The sequence below is a fragment of the Apodemus sylvaticus genome, chromosome 8 (assembly GCF_947179515.1).
Source record: "Apodemus sylvaticus chromosome 8, mApoSyl1.1, whole genome shotgun sequence".
Taxonomy (NCBI): domain Eukaryota; kingdom Metazoa; phylum Chordata; class Mammalia; order Rodentia; family Muridae; genus Apodemus; species Apodemus sylvaticus.
Window position 1 is genome coordinate 89244545 of NC_067479.1, and position 20552 is coordinate 89265096.

The 20552-nt window shown below is 51.2% G+C and overlaps 1 long non-coding RNA gene across 1 annotated transcript; it reads right to left on the reverse strand.

Annotated features, from left to right (window-relative positions):
• Positions 1-5757: 5757 nt before the first annotated feature.
• Positions 5758-18565, reverse strand: LOC127691016 (uncharacterized). The gene is made up of 4 exons (XR_007979205.1): positions 18363-18565; positions 15639-15761; positions 14838-14900; positions 5758-6024 (listed from the first exon to the last, which is right to left on the reverse strand). It is a non-coding gene; the product is annotated as an uncharacterized LOC127691016 (long non-coding RNA).
• Between the last annotated feature and the right edge of the window lie 1987 nt (positions 18566-20552).

The following is a 20552-nucleotide window of genomic DNA, read 5'->3' on the forward strand; positions in this document are numbered from 1 at the left end:
GTCAAGAGAATGGAATACTGGCTCTTTGGACGCTCTCCAGTTTCTGCAAGTTGAAAAAGGGCCCTTGGCTCTGCCCGCATACCATCCTAGAAACTGTTGCACTGGGGTGGGCAGGAGGGATTCTTATGGAGGCACAAACCGACTGTTCCTAAATCCACCCAAGAAAGCACGAGCCAAGTCCTTGGCTACATCTGAATCACCAGTGAACAGCCCTTATTGAGCCAGCTCATAGCTTTCACGCCATACATTTGCAAGCCTTCCAGTGGGATGTGCAGCCTTCCTTGAGACACACCCATCTCCAGCACTCATCACTTGAAACCCACCTGTCACCATGGCCCGATGCAGGTTACCAGGTCCTCTGCCTCTTATTCAATGAACTGAATGAAATGAAGCCTCACACAGATTGCAAAACCAGCAAGGGGATTCTAAAGCAATGCAGTAGTAAAGAATCAGAAAGAAGTTATGTTGTCAAGAATGACAGTAGGCCACGTGAGCGAGGGTACTCAAGGGCTCCAATTATTATTTGGGGCTTCTCTTAATGGGGTTCAAGAGAAGAAGGTATATGGCTGTTAAGGGACATAACACTGGTAGTTCTCCGTTTTGATTGACAGACTTGAATGAGGATTACACAATTACATAAACCTATGCTCATAGCACATGTCCCTTCCTGCAATGCATCTGATTTTAATCATACGCCTGCCCAATTATACATAGGCATAAGATGGTAAATAGGGGATTCTCCCTAAGGGTTCACTCAGAAGACACAGTTTGCCTTATTCTGCAGACATCCGAAACCAGTCTTGGCCGGATGAGCCTATTGCCAGGAGTTCCCAGGTTTGTTCCAGTATGTGTTTGAATGGAAACAATGCATTATCAAGAGGTTGCTACGGGGAGTAACTTACTTCCATTTATTAAAGCAGATACACGGCGCAGCTCAATACATTTCCCAACTATTAGGAAACGGGCTGTGCATACTTGGTTTACCAAATCAAGTAAAAGTCTCGGGCTGGGAAGCTATTCCCCGTGCTTGCCCACCTCACGTCATACTGAAGCTACTCACATGGCCCCTGGAACCAGTCAGCATGGGGGAGGTTTTGCTGGCAGGATCAACCAGCCCCTTGCCCTACATCAGTGGTTTAACAAAACACAAATCCATGTCTGGTTTACAGTCCATATCTATCCACCTACTCAAGCCAAGCCCACGTTCTGATCTTCACTCATTCCTCTGACCAACAATGCCTCAGGAAGCATAGTCCCATTTTGTAGCAGCTGAGACCTCCACGTCCCACAAGGAAATTCTTCTCTATGACCACAAAAACACTTGGGCCACTAGGCTAACAAAGGTCAACAGATGCCTGATCACACTGTGTGGCCTTGCCGGTGTTCCTTAGCCTGTCTGAGACTCATCATGATTCATGGGAAGGAGAGAGAGGGGTTCCCAAGATTCTTGGCATCTTAGGATAAACCATGCCCAATCTCCAAGTCTGATCAAGATCTGGGGCTTCTAAAATTCTTCTCTCTAGTGACCCACTAAGGGCATGAGGACTGGCTAGTTAGGGCTTATTATTAAGCACAGTTCCTCCTCTTCCAGAAATCCTCCACTGTTTGGACAGTTATACCCGCAGCAGGCCTTAAGCATGATTACATGCTACCAGTGACAGAGTATTCAGGGTCCCTGAGTAGATGCTGCCCTGTTCTTGATTGTTCTTGGTTTCGAAAGCAACATAATTAGGCATGTGGAGGGATCACACTGAACGGGTGAAAACACTAGGGTGTTCTCCAGAGCCCCACCCAATTCAGCCTTAGCCCCTCAGCTTCTAGACTGCCAAGCTTGCCTCTCAGGTTGGACCATTACTCGTTTCTCCTTTAGTCCGGCTGGAGAATTAGCTGATCTGATCCTCAAGACGTTGATTTTCCAAGCATGGACTGTTCAGAATCCCATAGGATGCCCCCTAAGAAGCTTCGTTCAGTCTGTGATTTTGCACCAAGTGTCCCAGCTTCCAGATCTCAGCCTTACACAGCCTTCAGATGGAGGATGGATCTCTATAAATGTTATCTTCCAGCTAGCTAAGAACCCCACCTATCCTGCCATCTTCCGGACCTAAGGAAAGCAACAGAGAAGGCAGCGGGGCTCCTAGTGAAGGTGGAGGAGATACAAGAGCAGACCCCAGGCTGGCCCCATGCCCATTTTGTCACTGTCTGCTTTGTCTGGAGCTCACAGCAAGCAGGTGAGTTCATTTTCCATTAAGGACAATTAGCTCTTCATTTGCATATGCTAAATGCGACATTTAAGGGAACAGTTCCTCCCCACCCAAACAGGATGAAAGTCCAACGACAGGCAGGCAACCTGCAGTTTGGGGCAGAGGTGTAATTGGCTCTTATTAAGGGAGATGTGGGAGATACAGGTTTTGAAATGCAAATGATTGCATCAGTCCTTCTGCCAGGCCAGCACAGGGAATGAAAGGAGGAAGCTGGGCCTCTTTTCTGCTCCAGGTCTGCACAGGGCAGCCCTCCTTCCTGACCCACAGCAAGACAGTCAGAGAAGCTTTGCAGAAAGGATTCATAATCTGCTAGGGAGAGCAGAGAGTAGGACAGAATCACCTTCCAGCAGCCCCATCCCTTGCCCAGGCCTGCACTGTCTGAGCCAACCTCTTCCTACTCCCTAAAGCAAGGTCTAGTAGCTTGTTCCACCTGAGCCCAACACTCCCAACTCCTTCATCATGGCTTCTCCCTCGTCATACAGTCAGGAGGCCCTAAAGACACAGACACACACACACACACACACACACACACAGAATTTGCCACTCCCCTGCCAAGAAGTCTCTCCGCTCCCACCCCGCCCGACCATCTCATTCTTGTCTCAAGCTAGCTTAGAGGATGTTTCATCTACCTTACGAGCCCAGACTGAAGCCATGGTGGCATCCTTATACCCTGGGTCTGAGACTTACTAAAAGCAGAAGAATCTGCCTCATGAGAGTCACATCATAGAAAACAACAGAAATAAGTAGATAAAGGAAAGATAGACAGAAAGAAGGATGGATGGATGGATGGATGGATGGATGGATGGATGGATGGATGGATAAAAGAATGGATAGATGGATGGATGCATGGATGCATGGACGCATGGATGATGCATGGATGCATGGATGGATGGATGATGCATGGATACATGGATGGATGGATGATGCATGGATGCATGGATGGATGGGTACATGGATAGATGGGTGCATGGATGGATGCATGGATGGATGCATGGATAGGAGAGATGGATTTATGGATGGATAGGGTATGGATGGTACGTGGGTGGCTACATCAGTGGATGCCTTTTTGTACTCTATGAACCGCCCCTCTGCCCTTGCTTTAACATATAGCACTTCTCATTTTGTAGATGAAGAAAAAGCAAGGCTGCGTGAGATAAACACCACATTCTGCAACTCAGTAAGGAAATCCAGAGATGGAGGGCCTGGGTCGTGCCTCAGGAAACCCCTCTCAAATTTGATGGCAATAACTTGGCCTCAAAGTTCTCTGCTGTGATGGAAGACTTATACCTAGCTACCTCTCCCATGTGATGGTCACAGGTCTTTACCCAGCCCTAACCACCTGGGCCTCTTCAGATCCAGAAGCAAAGGATAACTATGCAGGCGCATGTTTCGTGTTCCTCTCTGTCTTTCTGTGTCTCTGTCTCTCTGTGTGAATGTGTCTCTATTCTGTCTCTGTGTTTCTCTCTCTCTGTCTCTGAATTTCTCTGTCTCTTTGAGTGTCTCTGGCTCTCTATGTCTCTCTCTATGAGTTTCCCTCTCCCTCTCCCCCTTTCTTTTTCTCTTTCCTTTTTCATAGATCATAGACTCCCAGCTGGCCACTCCAGAAGGAAAAAAGTAGTCACAGAGCCTTCCTCAGTCTGGCTTTTCAGGTTCCCTCCCAAGACATGTAGGACCTCCCCATCGGAGGTGCCCCAGATATCTAGAATTAAAGGCCCTGAGATAGGAGAAGTGGAGAGGCAGGGACAGGGCTGGGGGACAGAGAGAGAAAGATCAGAAAGATGCCTGGATCCATGGATCCACACCTTAGAAGGAAGATAGTAAGCAGTCTAGGCAGCTACGAGGACCATGAGGGTTTGATGCTGACCTGTAACTGGGTAGTGAGGAAATGACAGAATGCTGTAGGGCTGGAAAAGACTTACCCAGAAGCTCTCATGCCTGACCCCACATGAGATTCACCTAGGACCACTTCCCCCTTCTAACAGCTGGCCACCCTAGACCTCTTAAATCGGAACACCTGGAGAAGAAGGCAGACATGTGTATGTTTTAGGATCCCTGGGAGATTCCTGCATGATTCAAAGTTTGGCAGCCACTGGACTACACTGCAGGAGTGGAACTCTGAGCTACCACACCCATTGTACAGGCTAGAAAAGCCATGCCTGGGAGGTCTCCACACTCTGAGACATCGGGATTCAAACAGGTCTGCAGAGCAGGCTCTGCCCTCCTCTCCCACACTGAACCCTAGAGATAACCACAAAGAGACCAGGATCCTGACTCCAAGGAGCTCCAGATCTGCAGAGGTTTCCTGAAAGTGGTTCTAAGTCTGGGGGAGGGAGTGGGTGTCAGCAGGCAGGAAGGGTCCCAAAGACAACATGGTGGGGCGTGAGTGTTGCAAGCTAGGTGCAGGTCTATGAACTGGCCAACTCACGCATTTCTCATAAAATCCAAATAGTCCTTGGCTGCGGCCCAGGAGCCTCTCCCGTCTGACTTCATTCTCTGGCATGTGGGGGGGGGGGGATCTGTTCCTGGATTGTGGGGCCCAGACTCTGTCTGCGTCTTTCCTGACATTGCTCTAAAGGCGGTGGCTGAAAGATAGCTTCCAAGGAATTTGGGCTTCTTCCTCCAGGTCTATGCTGGAAACACAGATGGCCACGTGAAGCCCAGGCTACAGTTGTCCAAGAAACCAGAAGGGCTCATGACAGTTCCCTGTCCCCAGTCCCCAACCTATCTATTCCAAGGAACTGAGACCAGTCAAGTTTTAAGCATGGGACAGCCTACTGCCTCACAGCCCTCCAGAGCAGCCCTGGGAACCCCGGTTCAGCTGCACCCACATATTGGGTGACCTTGAGGAAGCTGCTTTACCCCTTTGAGTCTGGACCTAATGACAATAATGATCCTCGTCACTCAGACATTATGAAGTTGGGGGTTATACGGCACATGAAGACAGTGGTGCCTTGGACACATTATTTTATTTCTATTGCCTCAGCTAGCCTATCTTTAAAATGGGAACAATTATACTTAAGAAGGATAAAGTGAGGATTAAATTCATTAAAATGAGTCAGTCTACACAAAGTGCTTAAAACAACATCCAGTCTATCTGCCGAGCCAGATGAGACTCTAAACGTGGGGCTGGCACAGAGAGGCTCAGGAAAACGCCTGCCTCCTTTCTGCCTTCAAGGCACTTTGAAGATACAGGCAGGTCAGGCCTTCTTTGACAGCTAGTGGCTGGCTCTGAGCCAGCTCTGTAAAACCCTGGAAATGGTCCTTACTTTCTCTTCTCCCTTTCCACAAAGAGATTGAAAAACAGAAGCTTGGACTTTGGGCAACCTTGTACTGCTGTGTGATCCAAAGACAAACACTGGAAATTACTAGGGGATAGCTGGGCACGCCACCACGCCTGTCCCACAACAGCCACTCTAACTGGCTCTTCTGCTGCCCAGGGCCTGAGCAGCCCCCGCCCGTTCTTCTCCTTGCCCTGGGTGCCCTAGAATAGTGGAGAATAATAGACCCGAGGGTTGTTTTGTTTGTTCTGTTTGTTTGGAAGGGTTTTGGTACAGGACAAAAAGAAGCATAGACACCAGGCTAGCCAGCGTTCCCACCAATGTCCAGGTCACATGGGGCCAGCTCCCACGGAGACGCTGAGGGTCAAAAATGTTTGTGTCTTGCCATTGGCCCCGGACATGCGGAAGAGTGTGAATTTGACCAGTCTTTCACCAAGCCACATTCTTCAGGAATCATCTGGAAGTTTCTGCAGAAGTACCTAGCTCTGAAAGGGACAGGGAACAGGGAAGTCATTGCCAAGCTATTTCAGGTCAGGATAAACTACCATGCTGCCAAACATGAGAGTGAGAGAGGCTGCCGGGGGTGTGAGCAGACATGCAGATACAGACCACAGACATAGGCGCGCACGCGCGCGCACGCACACACACACACACACACCACAGACACATACACACATACCACAGACACAGATACCACAGACACAAACAAACACACACATACACCACTGACACACAAACACACATTCCACAGACACACATACCACAGACACAAACACAAACACACACACATACACACACACATACACACACACCACAGACACACATGCACCACAGACACACAAACATACCACACACCACAGATATAGACACACATACCACAAACATATACACACACACCACAGACATACACACACATTCATATCACAGATACACACATACACCACAGACATACACACACACACACACACAAGACATACACACGTACACATCACAGATACACACACACACACCACATACATACATACACACCACAGACATACATGCACATCACAGACACACAGCACTCCACAGACATACATACACAGACATGCCACACCACACACATAAACACACACTACACACACACACCACACACACACACCACACATGCATACACACAACATCACACACATACACCACACAACACAACATATACACATACCACACCTCACCCCCAAACACACACACACACAAACACACACACATACACACATACACACACACACACACACACACAACCTCTTTCTGTGTCCCCAGGAAGCTTCTGGGAGTACAGAGAAGTTTCCAGGACTCAGTGAAGAAAAGGGTCTGATCACTACCAACTGTGGGTCTATAGCATCGAATAGTCCCCTCACCCCCAAGGCTGCTCCTTCAGCACCTCTGAGCTCTGAGTGCTAAGTAAGGAGGACAGAAAATGTCCTTGAGTCCTAGTGTTTACATTCTAGTCCGAAGAGTGTAGGAAATAGACACCAAAGACTGTAAAACTGAGAGATACATTGGGGGAAGGAGAAAGGCCACACCTATCGTCCCAGCATCTGGGAGGCTATGTCAGAAGGATGAAGAGTTCAAGTCCAGCCTTCCAGCTTGGGATAGCCTGGGAGATACACACATACACGTATATATACGCACATATATATGTGTGTTCATATATCTGAGGAGGAAAGGGAAGGAAGGAAGGAAAGAAGGAAAGAAGGAAGGAACAAAGGAAGGAAGGAAGGAAGGAGGGAGACCAAGACTGAGAGAAGGTTAGGCAGATGACATTCTGATTTCAGAGCCCATGTAAAGCAAAGTGCAGTGCAAGTTTGTAATCTCAGCACTCTGACAGCAAGATGGAAGACAGAGACAGAGGATCCACAAAACCTGAAGCCTACGCTGAAAAACCTGAAGGTGACAAACGCTGATCTGGTCTCAAACCAAGTGGAAGGTGAGGGCCAGCACCTGAAGTTACCCTCTGGCTTCCATGAACATGCTGGGGCGCTTGGGCACCCGTGCTCCTGTGTGCACACAGTAGGGGTGGTGCGGTGCTTGGGCATCCGTGCTCCTGTGTGCACACAGTAGGGGTGGCACTTGGGCACCCGTGCTCCTGTGTGCACACAGTGGAAGTGACACTCAGGCACCCGTACTCCTGCATGCACACAGTAGGGGTGGCGCTTGGGCACCCGTGCTCCTCTGTGCACACAGTAGGAATGGTGTTTGGGCACCTGTGCTCCTCTGTGCACACAGTAGGAGTGGCGCCTGGGCACCTGTGCTCCTGTGTTCACACAGTTGCAAGAGAAGTAAGCCTGAGTCCAGATGAAATGGAGCTGGCCACATGGTGGCCTGGGAAGGAGAATCACCTGCTGTACAAATACAGAGAGGTGGATGCCACCAGGTGAGGTCACGGTGAGAAAGAAAGGCAGGGACACTGAGGCACAGTGGACAGGGAAGGAGAGGAGAGGTGACAGACTAAAGATGGCTAGGCCTGCTCTCAAGACTAAAGGTCAGCCCAGGATGTATGGCCTAGGCGAAGACCCTGATACAATTTTGTTTGTGTATCTTCTTCTTCTATGTAAACACAAGGAACACCAGTAGAAACAGGGATCCCTCGTAGGACAGAAGAGGAGAATGTGGCCAGGAGGAACAGTAGATGTAATGAGGTGTGGAGAGATTAAGATAGACCAAGGCAGTCAGTAGCTTTGGTTGTTAGCAGAGGAACAGGAAGGACCCAAGCAGTGATGGAGACATTCAAAGGCTGGCCTGAATGAGAGAGAAATGGGGAAGCCACCTTCATCTGGATGGAGCACCTTCTACAGGCCTATGAGAAAGCAAGGAGAAAAAGATCCTGGCTCTATTCCCTTCTAGCGGCTGGAAGGTGACTCTAGGGGGCAGGGCTTGTGGGGTCTTTGGCTCAAGCCTGCCCGTGACCTTCTCCAGAAAAGAAAGCAAAGGACTCAACTATGCCCAGCAACTTGGACTCTAGCTCCTAAGTGACTGCATTGTGTGTGGCCTGGAAGTCCCCAACACAGAATGATGGAGTATCCAGGGCCTGCCTGGCGACACCCAAACTCTCCTAGAACCAGAAGCATGGAAGGCCACAAATGAGCTGTTCAGAACAGCCCATGGCCTTCCACCCAGAGAAGGAAGATTCTTCAGGACATCTCCCAAGCTCACCGTAGGGAAACTTGGGAGCTAGAGAGCATATTGCCCCTTGGACAGGCGCATGTGACTTCAGATGACCTGTCTGGGGCTTCCTCCATAAGGCCAGAGGAAAGTCACTTGTGTGTTCATAACATGTTTCTATCATGCTCTGGTATCAGAGGGCTCTCTGCATGCCTTCTGGCCAACACACTGGGCAAACAGTGACTTCAACCTCACAAGACAGATATGAAGACCAACAACCTGGTTCTTCTCCATTTTTCCTTCATGCCCCAGCCTTTCAGAGGCTTTCCCTGGCTCCAGTGCTAGGCTGTGTTTCTTGTTAAGGCACCCCATCCTAAGTGTGGCAGTGGTGATGGCCTTTAATCCCAGCACTCAGGAGACAGAGACAGATTAGATCCCTGAGTTCAAGAGCAGACTGGTCTACAGAGTGAGGTCCAGGACAGCTAGGGATACACAGAGAAACCCTGTCTGGAAAAACAAACCAACAAAAGACACTTTACTCTAGAGTTTATGATGCTGGCATACCAGGATTATCCTTACTTTGGCTACCAAGGAGCCCTAGCTTCTGAAATTTGATGGTATGGATAGATAACTCTATATTACTGTCATTGTTAGGGTTTTACTGTTGTGAACAGACACCATGACCAAGGCAACTCTCATAAAGAACAACATTTAATTGGGGCTGGCCTACAGGTTAAGAGGTTCAGTCCATTATCATCAAGGTGGGAGCATGGCTGCATCCAGGCAGGCATCATGCAGGAAAAGCTGAGAGTTCTACATCTTCATCTGAAGGCTGCTAGGAGAAGACTGGCTCCCAGGCATCTAGGACAAGAGTCTTAAGCTCACACCCACACTGACACACCTACTGCAACAAGGCCACACCTCCTAATAGTGCTACTCCCAGGGCCAAGCATATACAAATCATCACTATTACCATGCAAAGAGCCCTTCCCTGGACCTGGGTACATGCGACTTATTGAGGATATAGATAATTTATACCTGGCCCCGGGTGATCATGGGGACATTTCTCTTTCCCTTAGGTCCACTATATTCTCCCCAGTCAGACTCTAGGCCTTCAGGCAGCATTAACTGGACAAAACATCTGGACACAGGAGCCTGGATTGTGCACAGTGTGAACTGAAAGCTTGAAGCCAGGAGAGTGCCACGACTTTGCTCCCTTCACACTGACAGGTAGGACAGCTGGACTTCGGGGCAGGAAACTAAGATGAACCTCCTCAGGGCAGCCAGAGAAGGGTGGTAAGTAGTGGGGGAGGCGGAGGAGGGAGCTGCTTTGCCCAAGCCACCCTGCTGCTTCTCGGAAACAGGCAATGCCAAGCAGGCAGATGGCCGGCAGGTCCCCTCAGAGCCCTGGGACCCAGATGGTCATGCCGGCATTAGGTAAGGCATCACAGCAGCAGCGAGAGAGAACTTACTGCCAGTCAAAGCCGCCGAAGCCCCCATTCTAGCCAGGGGCCTCCCTGTGTTCCCTCCTGAAGCCTAGCTATTGCTGTGGCTGGGGTTTGGAAGCTACAGTTCAAAGTGGCCACATTCAAGAGGCCATAGCCCGGAACAGGAATGTCCTCCCAGAGAAAGCCTCCCCCATTCCTGTTGCCGGTCTGTCAGGCCAAAGAAACTGTCTTCTCCTCAGTCTTACAACCAGGCTGTGAGCCCAAGTCACCTCCAGACCTCTGCATCTCCCTTGGGGTTTCTTGGGCTCAGAAAAAGCACTAATAATAGACTCTAATACTCCTTAAGTGCCTGCTAGAGACAGCCAGGAGTTCTCAGAACTTCATGGGTAAAAACCAATCCCTGTAATGGGTAAAAAAAAAAAAAAAAAACCCTGAGGAAAGTGTGTTGAGATCCCCACAGAAAATGGAGACCCAGAGAAGATGCAAAGATCCTAAGTCCATCATATTTCCCCCCCAGTCAGATTCAAAGCTTTCAGGCAGGTTTGACTGGGCAAAACATCTGGGACACAAGAGCCTAGATGGTGCACAGTACCAGGAAATGAGGAAGCCAGAAGTCAACCAGGCAGACTGGCTCTGGAGCCCATGTTCTAAGAAATATCCATCTGGCCCAAACTACAATGAGTCCCATACTGCACTATGTCAGGGAGCCGAGACATGTTATCTTGGGCTCAGGCATGACATATCAAGGAGTGAACTGTCCATCACAGTCATACAGCTGCCTTGGTGGAACTGTCTAGGCAGTGGGTAAGGACCAACCTAGGTCACCTCTGTGTCAGATGAACCGAATAGACAAAGGTCCTTGAGGCCAGGCCTTGGGGGTCTTGGAGGAAGTGTGGGGACCTTAGAGAAACACGCATTCTGACACAAGTTCATTCAATCACCTACTTATGAATATGTGTCCACTTGATCACATGCACATGTGTGAGTTTGTACATATGTGTCCCTGGACACAGTAGTTATTCTGGTGAACAAAGGACATTACTAAGTCCTGGTAGGCATGGATGCCTCCTGACTACAGGACGTGTATTCCCTCTTAACATGTGCCTGGAGGACAGACTGACACACATCCTTCCCTCTTCTCAGCCTCACTTTCCCCACTGCTTGAGGAAGGGGTTGCCTGAGGTCATCTCCAAGGTCTTGGGCTCCTCGCCGCCTGGCCAGTCACCTGCAACTCTCTGTCCCCAGAGCTGGCAGGAGCTGTGACTCAGCAGCAAGAAGCAGCATCAGGAGCTGCCCACTGCCCCCTTCCCCCAACACACACACACAAAGGGCATCTTGTTACCACAGCCTGCCAGCAGGCAGGGAGAGCTGGGAGGTAAGGGGCCAGGATGCCTGTGTCAGCAGGACTGGGGGCAGGGCTCAGTTGGAGGCTCTGCCAGGGCCATTGGCTGGCTGGCCACAGGATCTACAGCAGTGGGCAAGGCCTTGGGCAGGCGGGCAGCCCTGAAGAGGAATCTCAGGAAATAGCCGGCCCCCAGACTTCTGTATGCAACTGTTTGTCAAGCTCCTTTTTGGTATCATTACTTTTCATTTGGATTCTAAATGAACCTTGTGCACCCAGCAGCAGCCTCAGGCCTGGAATTTCCCAGCTGTGTGGGCTGAAACCGCAGCCCCAGGCTCAGAGCTTACCAGATGTGAGACTGGGGTACAGTCGATTTTCCAATCTGCAAAATGGGAGTGCTAAGTAGAGAAGATGCTTAAATCACACTCCCCAGTGGGGCAGACGCCACCTCTCAGGGGATCCCCAACACAGGTCAGGACATCCTGGTACCTTTGTAGTTTCTACTGGCTCTGTCACTTTCTTGCTTCAGATCTTAGGCAAAGCACTTATCCTTCCTCACCTCCATCCTCTAGCCAGTAAAATGAGGATGGCTGAAAGACAGCAGAAACTAAATAGAAGACTCTTTCTGGACATTGCCTGGCATCATATTCTGACACTGAACAAAGGACAAGCCAGGAAACAGAGTCTGTTCTAGTAAGTAAATCAGTCTGCAGTACTGTTCCCATGAGTGTGTGCATGGCGTGCATATATATGTGCACATTGCATGCATGAGCGGACAGGCAGGTATGCCCCCAGGCCAGTTACTTGAGCATTGAGGCTATTACGTGAGCAGAACAGGGTCCAAAGCAGAGGCTCTTTAAGATCCTCGTTCTCCTTAGGACCACTGGACTCTTGGAGATAGTTTGTGATGTTCAGTTAGCCACATCCTTGCAGAGCAAACTCATGGCTGCAGATGCTGCATCCTCCAAGCACTGGGTAGATCTAGTTACCAGCGTCCCCCTACACCATGCATTACAGTCCCAGGAAACACTACAGGCACATAAATGCTCCCCCAGAGTTGTCCTCCCAACATTTTCCATAAATTTCTATGTGTGGGCATCTCATCTGATCAGCATCTGTGGGTCTCTTATACCCCAGAGAAGGGATTCTGCATTCTGTCAGGAACATCTAACTAACAGGCTTTCAAAAACTAATGGGTAATGGGTACTGGTTAGTCTATCAGATCCTCCAAATACTACCAAGCTTCCAATGTTCTTTGTCCCACTTGTCACATTAAAGTGAGGCCCAAATAGGTGAAGACCTTGAGATGGGCCAAGTGAGTCAGGCCCATGTGGTCAGAAAATGAAAAAGCTAGGCACAGATTTGGGGCTGAAGGTATGAAGGATCATGAGCCAGAAACCTAGGCAGAACATAGCTACCACCTACCTTGCTGAGCATAGATGCTCCCCTTAGTTGTGGGCTTGTCGGATAGCTATGAACCGTTCAGGTGAGAAAACCAGCCAGCATGGGTAAAGACTCCCTTCCACCATCCTCCACTCCTGGGGAAGATCCTAAGACTTCTTGGCATACAGAGTTTCCTTTTGGGCAGTGCCCAGATGGGACATAGGCCTCAGGCACAGATTACCTGGCCTCTTCCTCCCCTGGTTGCATCAGTGACTGAGTGCCAGAGGCCCTTCTCAGAAAGGTAGACCCTCCCAGGCTGAGCAGAGCCTCCTGACATAACATCTACTGGCATCCAGAAAGGAGGAGGCTCGGTGGCCCCAAGGACCACATCACATAGGAAGGACTGCAGTTCATTGGGTTCCCATTGCACAGGAGGCAGTTCAAATTCACCATCTATTTAGCAAATATTCACTGAATACCTTTGAAGTACCAGGGCCCCTAGGCTAAGTATAGGAACCCGGGGGGGGGGGGGGGGGGGAAACAGGGAGGGCCTGAGGGCTCATGGAACTCACGGTCCAATGAGAGATGAACACAAATGAGTTCCAGGAAAAAAAGAAGAAGGTCCCATGGTGGAGACACTTGCCTGGCACTGCTAACAAGGCAAGACTTCCTGAAGGAGGTAACACTGAGTGGGATCTCCTGAAGGGTGAACAGGGGCTGTGTAGACCAAGAGAAGGTGAATAATGTTAAGGGCTGAGAGATATCCAGGCAGGTAGAAGCAAGTATCCACAACTTTCACAAGAACCTTAGAACACGAGGACAAGTGCTCCACTCTACAATGGAGGAATCTGGGACTCCTGAGTGACTGAGTCAGGCAGAAGAAAGTGAGGCTCATCTAGCCGGCCAGCTGGCTCTGACCCTATACCACACACTGACATCTCCAATGAGCCCGGAAGTTAAGACACACCGTGCAAGGAAGAGGCTGAGTCTGTTTACCTTGCAGCTTATGTGTATGAAAGAAAAGGGGTTCCCATAGCAGCCAAGACTCTCTTTCACCAAAAGCTTGAGAGGTCCCCATGTAGGCTCTGACAAGATGCTCTCCAGAGCCACCAGGAGAGGGAGAGCACTTGAGAGCCAGAGTTCAGTGGCAAACAGATAGAGTCTCCAGGCCTTGGGGATGGGCTTGGGGCAGAGTGAGGCTATGGCATCTGAGGATTGGAAAGCAGTGCCCAACAGCTGGAATATTTTAAATTTCCCCAGGGTCACCCAGGCCCAGCCCCAGAGCTTCCCAAGACCCTCCATGTCCCAACCAGATCTCAGCAGAGTTCAGAAGAGGCAGTAAGAGATGAGGTCTTCCCTGGGTTAGTGTGACCCCGTTATATGCAAGGGGTGCTGCTACTCTTGGCATCTAGCTGAGAGACCTCAGCCTCTCCCTGCCTTCAGGAAGCTTACAATGGAGCAGAGAGGACAGACAGAAGATAAGCAAGCAGAAGACCTTTTAGAAAGAGAAGTCTTGTTGATTCAGCTCATCAATATCCCTTCAAGAGCCAAATCGGAATGGAACAGTGAACCAGACAGACACCGTGAGGACTGCTGGTGGATGGGAGTGTCCCCACCCAGCTTATGATCTGCAGTCACTTCTTCCCCATGCCTACCCCAAAGTTGGGACACTGACCAGAAGAAGAGAGACAGCCAATAGGGGTGTCGGGGTCAGCAAAGTAGGCAGTGATATTCTTCTGTCCTGCTGATTTTCACTCTAGGAGTCTAGAACCCCAGACTTAGTGTCTGCCCACAACCCAGACCTCTGTGGAGAGTAGGCCACAGATGTCTAGGCAGCAATTCCATTAGGACTCTGACCCCATCTGGACCATCTACAGCCATCAGTATCCCTATGCCTTCCCCAAGGGACCACAGCTCCGTCAGATGCACCACTGTTCTGACAATTTGACACCCACTGTTAATTTCCAGAAAAGCTTCTTTGACTTACAGAAGGGGATCCTCCAAAGTCTCCTCTGCCTTTGCTTGTCACTGGGAGTAAGAGTGTTCCAGCCTTTGGGGAGAGAACAACTTTTCATCCACAGGAAGGAAGGTAAGAGGAGGGGGCTAAGCCCACCAGGAGACTCAGCCCCTCAGGCCTATGCTTTGTGGGTCTTCACTGATGTCTCCAAGTCTATGAATCCTTCTTCAGAAGAATGCCCTGCCCACAACCTGCCACTCCCCCAAGCTCTCCTCTCATTGGCTGCCAGCTCCTATAGCCCTGCTTCAAATCCCACCTAGGTCCATATGTTTCTCACGTACTCAAAAGTCCAGCCAGTATTCACATATCTGACTTCTTCCTAAGACAAGGATGGCTAATCCATTTCAGTCCATTAGCCAACCCTGACTCGTCAGCATCACCCTCTGTAAGGATTGAATGCTTTGAGCGGCTTCTGATGCTACATGCAAGCTCTGTGGGAAAATGTCATGATAGTATAGCAGGTTTTGTCCATTTTTGGTGTTTGTGTGTATGTGTGTGTGTATGTGTACACTTTGTACACTTCTGAGATAGATGAAATGCAGATCCTTGTGCAGCATGATAGGCAAGCCATTCTATAACTAAGCTACAGCCCCAGCCTATGATTGATTGATTAGTAATGTCTGCTGTGGGCATAATAGTGGAAGCCTTTATCACTAGTTCACCATAACCAGGCGAATGCCTTCAGGCATCTGGGAAGATGTAAGTCCCTGTCCCTTTCCCTATTTTGTGCTCAGCGGTCGTTGCTCTCAGTAACAAGGGCGAAATTCTTACCTTTTGACTCATGTTGTTGTGTAGACAGATTAACTGGGAAGTCTGGGCCACCCACGGAAAGCACTAGATCGATTTCCTCATCTGTACATGAGTAGGAGCAAAGGGTCCTGGAGGCTCTGAGTTCTAGAAAAACAAAGTAATTCTCCAGCCCATGGACATAAGGGGTTAGCGTGAAGAACAGAATACCAACTCAGGGTCCTGAGCTGGAGACTGGGGAAACAGAGACCAAAGGAGAATGGCGGGTCTCAGACCAAGATTGCTGTCTGAGTGTGGTGCATGATGGGCTGGTACTGAAAGGTTTGCACTGTGATTAGCGATAGCAAAGCCAGGGAAGGAACATTGGAATCAAGAATGGCGGCCAAGACCTCTGACTTTTCACATACCTCCATTGATAAAGTTGGCCCGGAATCCCCTTTGCTTCTCAGCACCATCCCCCATGGGCAAGGACCTCAGAGAAGCTTCCCAGGCCATGCAGATTTAAGGAGGTCCCTCTGCACCCTATGAGTCTCCCTGCCAGCCCCCCAGTGTCCTGCAGTTCTGGTTCCTTCTGGTACATTTCGGTTCTTTCTTCCGTCCGCTTGTCTCGACAGTCCATGAGCCTCATGGGGATGGAGACGAGATCTGTCTCACACCCTGGGGCTCACCTCCTGACTCAGATCACTGTTGTCCAAACAGTGCACTGGCTAGAGACCGCAGGGATCAGGGCCTCAAGTGCCTGGCAATTTGTGCAGATAAAGTAAATGAGGGGAGGCATGCCCTGTTAAACCCAGAGCAGTAGCAGCCTCGTGGGCACGTTCCTCCCCGTGTTCTGGGCAGGCTGCACCGGGGCATCTTGACTGTGTTTATTTGACATATATGCAAATTATGCATATATAAACACCATGGGGGGTGGAAACTATTTCCCAAAACATACACCCTTTTCTGCCACCTCCTTCTCTGGACAGGACATGGCAAAGGCTACCAGCCAATGTCAGAGTGCTGACCCCTGCAAACAGGCACTAGTGAAGACTGTGAAAGGCAGAGATGTCAGGAGAGGGAAGCTAGCCCATGCTTGGCTTCAGCTCTAGAGAGTCTCTTCCTGCATGGAAGCTCTAACCCCAAGCTAGGGAGTTTCCAGAGCTGGGGTCAGCCTGGAGAGAGAGCAGAGCCCATGGTTGAAGGTTCTAGACTCGGCCAAGAACACTGAGTCCTCCTTCCTTGCCTCGGCCTCCACACCCTTCTTCCTTCACGCCCAGCCATAGTACTGGGCCTCCATGGTCCAGGTAAGTATGGGTGGTTGTCAGAGATTCTGAGAAAAGTGACTTAGTCCTGTCCCCCTCCCCCACTGCTGACCCCATGTGGTCACAGCTCCCAGAAGAGCAGGGCTGGCCAAGGTCCTGCCCTCCCACAGGAGCTCTCACAGACAGAACACAAGCTAGCATTCTCTCACGGCCAATAGGGGGGGGGGGGCTGACCCAGGAGGCCCTGTTAGACCCCTCAGGTATGAATCAGCACCATCAGTCTGCATGCGACCACAACTGGCTGGACTGGATGCTGAAGTCAGCCTGGCCGGGCCCTGGAGGTCTGCTGGGCCCTGAGGACTCACTAAATGGGCCCCAAATGACCCACGGGAGCACATAAGCGAGAAGGAAAAAGACAAAATAAAGACATGCTAAACAAGTGAATTCAGAGCCAGGAAATGGTCACACACGCGCGTGCGCGCGCGCGCGCGCACACACACACACACACACACGCACACACACATACGCACGCACGCGCACACACACACACACACACACACACACACAGGCGTGCGCACACACATGCACACGCACACACACATATACACTCACTCACACGCACGCACACACACACACACACACACACGCACGCACGCACTTGTGTTTCCATATGTTCACTTCCTTATGTCCCAGTATCCGTGTAACACAAAGTCTGTATAACCCTCTGCACATTCTGCATGCATGAACCCTCCCTCCCTTTCTCCCTCCCTCCCTCTCTCTCTCTCTCTCTCTCCCTCCTTCCCATTCCCTTCCTCCCTCCCTCCCCCCCTTTCTCTCTCCTCCCTCTGAGCACGAGTCCAACATTAGCAGCGCAAACCCTGAGTTGACTGATTGCATCGCTTTTGTCAAATGTCAGGGCAGAACGTTTACAACCTGGCTTCCTCCACCATACAAGGACACCATGTCCCACTCGGGCTAACGCAAAATGTTTGTGATGACTGTGGCTAAGATCAAGCCTGAGAATCGAGGTCCTGGGCACCCCACCCGGGATTGGGGGGGTGGAAGGGGGACAAATCCGGGTTGTGCGATGCGCTCTGCGCAGCCGCAGCCTGGCTGACTTCTGGGCCCCGCCAGGAGGTCGCCTAGCCTAGCGCAGCCAGGAAGTCAGCTCGGAGTGACAGCTCCCCCCCTACGCTGTTTGTTTATTCATGACTCATTCGCCTCCACAGACTGGCTCTTCTTTCTTCTAGAAGGAGGGAGGACAGAAGCGGGCGGGCGGGCGGGCGAGGACGGGAAGGGGAGAGGCCGGCTCCACAATAAACAATGAGGCAGCTGAGGCCCGGCGGGAGCAGCAGCCCAGGCACCCAGGCCCGCCTGCCCGAGGCTCTCTGTCCCCTATCCCGCCGCCACCTCCGGGCGACCCGGCGGGAGCAGCCGTAATTGGATCTCCATCGTCTCCTCCCCTCCCCGCCCCTCATCGGGGAGCCGGTTAAAGGCCAGTTACCTCGGCACCAACGGCGGATCCCAACCTGTGATTTGGCTGCCGGGCTTCCCCGGGGCGGCTCGGCGACACCATGCAGGCCGGGCCCTCCCCCACCGCTGGCCCTGCGTAGGTCTCGGGGTCCCCTCCGCGCAGCCTCCCTCGCCTGCTCCGGGATAACAGGAGGAAGCGAGGATCCCAGGCTTCAAGGGCCTCATTGTTCTGCCTCGAGGGGCACATTGAAAACGCCCCAGGATTCGCTTCCTGTGAAAACACTCCAGGAGGGGGTGGAGGGGGGGGATCCACTGTGGAACGCTTTACCCCAACCCTGAGAGCTACCCAGATTAGACAGGGAGAAGGACATTGTTTTGATTGTTGATGGCTCTTTCTTTCCTTTCTTTCTTTTTCCTCCCCTCGATTGGGAACCCACCCCACACCTCCTTCCCTCCGAGGGGCCAGAGCTGAATCTTTCGGGCTGTTGAGCAAGTTGGAACTGTGGGCCGTTTTTCTGCATAAATAAGGCCGGTGAATGGCAGAGCCAGATATAAAGTCTGATTCAAAGATTCAAAAGAAAGCAGGGGCGATGAAGCGGGCATGCCGGAGGAGGCATTTCCTCAGCATGGCCCTCTGAGTCATGTCTTGCACCAGGAGGGGAAAAACAGACCACATCAGGCCACAATATGTCACATGCCTCCACCAGAGACATGGGCCAGCGCGGCACCGTGGGGGACCTAGCTACTTCCTCCCCAGCTGGGTCGGCAGAGCGAGAAGCAGCAGCAACGGGCAGAGGTGGGGGCTTCTGGTCCCAAGGCCTTCTCCCCACCCTTTCCTAATTGTCCTTGAATAAAGATGAGGCTAAGAGGGCGCAGTGCACAGCGCCTGCTAGGTGCTGAACCTGTAAGACAGGGTCTTTTATACCCCATATCCACATAAGGATGCTGGGCCTGGAGTCAAACAGTCCATGGGGGGAACGGGAAGGCAGCCCAGCAGGTCACCAACACTTCCAAGCCCTAGACTGAGACATCAGGACATGAGGACCGTGACAAATACCTGAGGGGCTCCATCCACGTAAGATCTTTCACCTCCTCGGCCTTTTATGTTTGCCCCAGCCTCAGCACACATCGAGTGCCCTTCTTATCATGCTTGGCATTTTGTCTGCCTGCCCCCTTACAAGTCATCAGGATTGCAGGCTCCACGAGTATGGGATGCTGGTTTGTTCACGCATGAATGAATGGATCCTACACGCAAAAAACATTTGTGCCACAGAAACTCTCTGAGTCATGGATGGATGGATGGTGGGTGGGTGGGTGGGTGGGTGGATGGGTGGGTGTCTGGGTGGATGGATGGGTGGATGGATGGATGGTGGGTAGATGGATGGATGGATTGGTGGATAGGTAGGTGGTGGATGGATGGAGGGATGGATGGATGGATGGATGGATGGATGGGTGGGTGGGTGGATAGGTGGGTGGGTGAGTGGATAGGTGGGTGTCTGGGTGGATGGGTGGGTAGATGGATGGATGGATGGGTGTCTGGGTGGAGGGATGGATGGATGGATGGTGGTTGGATGGATGGGTGGATAGGTGGATGGGTGGGTGTCTGGGTGGGTGGGTGGATAGGTGGGTGTCTGGGTGGGTGGGTGGGTGGATGGATGGAGGGATGGATGGATAGATGGGTGGGTGGATGGATGGGTAGATGGATGGATGGGTGGGTGGGTGTCTGGGTAGATGGATGGGTGGGTGACTGGGTGGATGGATGGGTGGGTGGGTGTCTGGGTGGGTGGATGGATGGAGGGATGGATGGATGGGTGTCTGGGTGGATGGGAGGGTGGGTGGGTGAATGAGCAAGTTTCCCCCTGTTGACCATTCCTCCTGTCTTTGTGCATGTGGTAACTGCTCCTGGGACCTGGCCATGCTTCCCACTCCTGTGCCTTCCTCTCGTCACCTTTTCCTCATTGTTCTTCATCCCTCCAGGCCTGACCGACCCTCCCTTCCTTACCTCCCACTGACCCTTCTAGATCCCTACATCCTCTGTCCTGTGAGCCTCCCAATTGATCCCATGCCTCTTTAACCTCCTGGATGGGTTTCTGGACCATGATACCATTAGTTCCATAGGATGGGGGTTCCCCTCAAGCCCGGTGTCACCTGTCACATTTCCCAGTGCCTCTCCTCTCCCTGACCACAGTCTCAACTCACTGACCTTTACTCAAAGCCTGAT